Below are 6000 nucleotides of genomic sequence, written 5' to 3'. Positions count from 1 at the left end.
ATAATGTTAAAAAAGATCGTTAGCAGTATCAAGAAAAATTATAGCCTTATATGTTTTTATGTATTTATTTATATTTAATATATAAGAAATATAAGATTTACAAAATATATATCTACATACATATACCTATATTTTGTAGGAAATATTTATTCTTGAAATGATGTTATGAAAATGAATGCTTCTATTGAATATATATTTCTTAATATATCACATTTATTTGTTAAAGATAACATAAAATATATCATCCAAATTTAATTCTATCTTTCAATCATTACGAAAAGCAGCTAGAATGTAGAGAAGAATATTATCTTTGCTACATTTAGGCGCAAAGAACGTAGTAAAAGTGTAAGTCGTTTATAGAAAATCAATTTAATTTCACAAAAATAAATTTAATCGATTATTACAAAAACATGCAATAAACGTAAAAATCAGCAAAATCACAAATTAATAAAAAACTTTATTGTACTTTAAAAATAATTACATCCATATATTATTTTAAAATGTCGATTTTGAATAAAAATTTAGGTAATTAATATATAAATATATTTAAAATTAATAATAATACATACTAACGAAGAAACGTTGTAGAGAATGTTAATAAATAAAATAACTTAGCTAATTTTTTTTTTAGAACACGCTCGTAAAGTCCAACTATTTAAATTTAAATTCACTTTATTTATTCACGCCAATTGTCTTAATAGTGCCACGAATAATTCCAAGAGCGATATAAAAAATAATGAGTAAGAAAAAAATCCAAAGTTTCAACTGGAATAAGGCCAACATTTATTTCATTTCAAAAAGATAAGACCAAAATAAATCATTTTTGTCAGGCAAATATTAAATTAATTTTTAAATGAAATAAAACGTAGACACACGAGAACACATCATTACCTATTACATCATCTCCATTCACTTTTTCCCTCTCTTCTACCTCTTTGCGATCTTAACAAGAAATGAAGCATAAATTTTTATTAAAAATTTAGCTGATATCAATCATTTCATTAATGCAAGATTATCACAATTACTGTTATTAAATTGTAAATTTATAAAATTTAAAGGTTATCACCAAAAAACCTGAAATAAAATTTAATTTACATATCCAAAAATAATCATTTTTTAAATCATATTTTATAGAACAATTTATATTTTTTCCTCTAGTTAATTATAGTTATTATTCAAACATATAATAGTATAATCAAAATTAATTAAAAAATTATCTCTATATCTTATTTAAAACTTTTTTACATAAAGAAATTATATAGGTTCATATATATAACTATAAATATATATACATACATGCATATATACAAGAATATTAATTAAATTCTTGCATTATAAATAGTTTTATAACATATTGTAAATATGTATTCTATAGAAAGTTATAATTAATAATGCTTTAAAAATAGATTAGATAACATTGAATTATGGTATAGAATGATGATATTACTGCTGATTCTTGAAATGTTACTTAATATAGGAAATTTAGAATAGTAATATAAAACATGGTTGTGTTGAGTTAATTTTTTATAAAAATTAAAAAGTTAAGTAATGTATTATTATTATTTTCATGAAAATTTAAATTCAATCGATATTAAAAATTTGTTTATGAGATAATTATTATAATATTCTATCGTTATGGTTTATTTATTTATTTATTTTTTGAGCGTAATGCTGATGCAGTGGTTAGTTTTCTTCACATTTATATATAGATGCATTTTGTCATTGGCAGTAATTCAAACAGGTCTTTCCATGTTCTCTAAAGTTACATTTATAACATCGAGATGAAGTTAGTATTATTGTTCATGTTTCCGGACTGTTAATGTGAAAGCGTAACTGAAATTAACACACTTTAACAATTTTTCTCCAAACAATCAAGCTTGTTACAATTAATGAAAAAAAGATTCCATACTTATTTAATTTTTTTTTAATTTATAATTTTTTATCAGTGAAAGAAAAATAAAAAATCCACTTTAACCGTTTTAAGTCAATTAACAAATGAAAGAGAAGAGTACAATGCATTTATCTTCCATTGCTATTCTTTAACATGTTTAAGTAGCCTATTAATTGGGTGCATTTCAATACTGTCAATCAAACTGTAAAATCTGTTTAGAGGACTATTTATAAAATTACTTTGTTTCAAGATAGACAAAATAAGCTTATTTTTGACAAACAGTCTGATTTTTCACTTGAGAAATGAAGAAAACCTAATTATCTTGTTTAAATTGCACAAATATGTTTTATGTTACTTTGTTTTATTTATAAAAATATATGAAATATTGATTTACAGGAAAAAATTTATAGTTTTATTAAGATGTAACTAAAATAAATAATTATTGTGTACAGTTCAATTAGTTTCTTGTTCAAGATTAAAAATATTAATTATTTCAGTTTAAAACAGACCTTTTTAATGCAATTCTGTAAAATAAGCTTTAGGTCTAAGAACTCAAGTTTTATGAATTTTATTGGATGTAAATAATATATTAGATGGGAATAAAGTAATTTAACGCTTAATTTTAATACAAATAATTAATGAAAATTGACTATAAAGCGTAATGAAGATTGATAATTATATATTGTGATATTAATAATTAAATTGATTTAATAAAGATTTATCAAATATTCATATATTATATACTTTTTCAAGAATAAACAGAAATCTGGAAAAGCAATTTAAAAAATTACTTAAGATTTTATTTGTATTTTTTAAACATATCTTTTAGAATTACTCCATTATTAAAACCAATATTTTTCTCTAATAGTAAGTTTTAATACTTGAAATTATTATTTATTTCTCGGTTTTGTAATAGTTTTGTCTACTTTCCAGAATTTTACTGTGATAAATATTAAAAATGACATAACTTTTAGTGCTTATATTCATCAATTATCAAGTCGTTCCTATTTTCGAATTTATAATTCGAAAAAAGAGCGATTAGTATAATTAATTTTATTCGTGCAGAAAATGTGTATAATGTGTAACATATTAATGATTTTTTGTTCCGTTGCTTGAAAATGAACATATATGTATATATAGATTGATATCTCCATATATTTAGTAATTAATATAGTTAAAATAATGATTATTACGATGAAGAAGTTTCTAAGTGTTATTTTTTTCAAAATAAATAACTAATATTAATTATACATATATTGTATATTATATCTATAATACATAATAATAGATAACTGATTAGAAAAATTATTTACTTATTCAATAATAATTTTAAAATTAATATTAAGTTTCTTTCGAAATTTTGCATATATTCAGAAATTAACTTTAAATATAATTTATTCAAAGCATTTATTTTCTACATAATTAAAATTTTTATTAAGAAAAATAACGATGTAGAAATAGTACTTTAAAAAAAATGCATAGCCTATATTATATTATATATGAGTATATATAAGCTGTATAATATGCACTACACTAACCAAATTTATAAATAAATAATTTATAATTAGTGCATCCTGAAAGTCAAACTTTTTCGAACAAATTTTTAAATTTCCGAATACAAATCCTATATAAATTTTTCAATTAAAAGAAAAAAAATATAGCAATTTAGCCTACGTAGTTCTAATCGAAATATTATTAAAAAATATAGAAAAAATTAATTTGTTATTATATCTTTATTTAAAATTATTGGTATGCATTTACGAGTAAATTTATATTAATGTTTAAAATATCTTTTGCCTTAAAATCTCGACTGAGTATCGGAATGGAATGGTCTGTATTATCTTTCGCCAAAATATCAATATTTACGTTGAATTTTAAATAATTAATGCTAATATTAATAAGATAATAAACAGCATATTTCTAATTTTAATTTTTTGCTTATTTCTGGTTAAAATATTTAGAAAAAAAATAAGCCTATATAATAATAAATAATTAAATTATCATATTTGTAAAATAATCCAATATACCTATGATTAATGATCAATGATTAATCATAGATATATTAATCTATGATATGATTAATCGTGTAATGTTTACTAATTTATTTATTTTTACCTATAGTTTTTATGAATTACCGGTATTAAATATACATCCATACAAATGATATGAAGTTTTTATGTGTTAAGCTTTATTCAAAGGTTTAACATATCTGAATTTATATGAAAAACAAATATTAGGCAAAAACTAGACATATTAAATGTGTAGATAAAAAAAGAAAAGGTAAAGAAAAGGCAAGACATATAGTAATTTTTAAATACTGCATAAAGATTACAATTAAATGTGTATTATATTTCGAAGATTAAACTTAAAATTATAGCTTCGCACCATTCCGTGTGGTTAAAATATAATAAATATCATTAATAATAATACATAATATAATAATAAATACAATCTTAAACATTTATATACAGTATATTAAATATGTGTATATATAAATATATATAAGTATATATTTATTCATATATAAAGTATATATAATATAATATATATTATATTATATATATATAATGTGTGTGTCTATATAATATATATATATAGACACACACATACACACAGGATATATAAGGTTTCTTTATATTACAAAAGAAAAAAATTATTTCTGAATTTTTTAGAAAGTTAAACTTAGAGAAAGGTTATTAAATAATTAATTATCCATTTTTATTTGAGTATTTCTACTTTAGAATTAATATCGAAGTAACGATATAATCCAAAAACCTTGGAGCACATGTAATTATATTCAATCATCAGTTTATCAAATAATCATAATTTTTATGTCACGAAGTGTTAACGTTCGTTAGAAGAAAGCTATTTCTTTCTACTAGAATATTCACTATGAAAAAATGTGTAGAAAACTCAATTAAAAACAATAAAAATTACTATTACTATCCGCAAAATTTTTCTATATTTTAATTAATAATAAAGCTAATATATATGAAAAATTAAACATTTTAATAAGAAAAATATATTTCTTTATTTTATTTGAATATTATAGACCGAATAAAATGTTAAAGTGAAAAAATAAAAAAATAAAGGACTATAATTCGTCATACACAAGTAAGTGACGTCATTGGATCATCCTTTTGCGTCACAGGAACAGTCGAATGCATCGCCATCTGGTGGGTGATGTCATGCATGACGTCACTGTCCGCATCAGAGGAATCGAGAAGGAACTGAGGAGGCATGGTGGACAGTTAGTTATTTCGGAAAAGAAGGATAAGTAAGGTAAATATCTCACTTCCTGTACGATTTACACTTCGTGACGATGGGTAGCATTACGAAAAGAATAATAAACATTCAATTCTCTCCAACAGTACAATATGTAAAACGTGAATAGTGGCTTGTACGGGAAATTGATTTATTTCTTCTGTTTATGTTCGATTTCAATAGATAGAAATTTTACGTTTGTTAATCGTAATTGTAGTACATTACTATAATGATTAATAAATGTTTTTTTATGGATGAGAATCAATTTTAAGAAATTTGATCGTGAAACGCGTGTTCTTAATATGTATTAAACTTTGAAGATACCTTTCAGATAGATGAAGTTGATTTAAAATTTTCATCTTATCATTTTGACAGTATGGGAAATACTTGCGTGTTAATTTAAAGTATATGGGCTGAGTCATTCCTTTCAATTTTTTTTGGGAGTGATATACATATACACATATGATAGGTGGTTGTTAGTTTGCACAGGTTTGAATTTTAATTAGATATAAATAAAGGAGGAAATTTTAACCTTTCTTAGAGTAATATTTAAAAAAAATAAACAAGTTTAAACTCTGGTTTCATTATATATGTAATTTTGATGTATTAAAATGATCAGGTTTTGAATTTATTCCTACATTTGGTAATTTGATTTTTAAGAAATGAATGTTACTTAACCTACTTTTCATACAAAATTTTGAAAAGGAAAGGATGATAAAAAAACACTTTCACTTTCTTTGCACTTTTTGCGATTTAACAAAACATATACAATCTATTTGAAATAACCTTTGTTAATTTAAATCTATACAACAATTAATGTTTGATGCATAGGAAGAAAATAATAT

General features: G+C 21.7%; 1 protein-coding gene across 1 annotated transcript in view; it reads left to right on the top strand.

Annotated features, from left to right (window-relative positions):
* Positions 1 to 5047: 5047 nt before the first annotated feature.
* Positions 5048 to 6000, top strand: part of LOC136979080 (R3H domain-containing protein 1-like) — a 218230-nt gene continuing 217277 nt past the window's right edge. Inside the window, exon 1 of the mRNA XM_067274992.1 lies at positions 5048 to 5173. The gene's annotated coding sequence lies outside the window, so the exon portion shown is untranslated. The remainder of the gene's footprint in view (positions 5174 to 6000) is intronic.

Source organism: Centruroides vittatus, unplaced genomic scaffold, assembly GCF_030686945.1.
Source record: "Centruroides vittatus isolate TY-2023 unplaced genomic scaffold, ASM3068694v2 contig_1154, whole genome shotgun sequence".
NCBI classification, from domain to species: domain Eukaryota; kingdom Metazoa; phylum Arthropoda; class Arachnida; order Scorpiones; family Buthidae; genus Centruroides; species Centruroides vittatus.
Note: the sequence above shows the minus strand (reverse complement) of the source record. Positions and strands in the feature narration are given on the sequence as shown.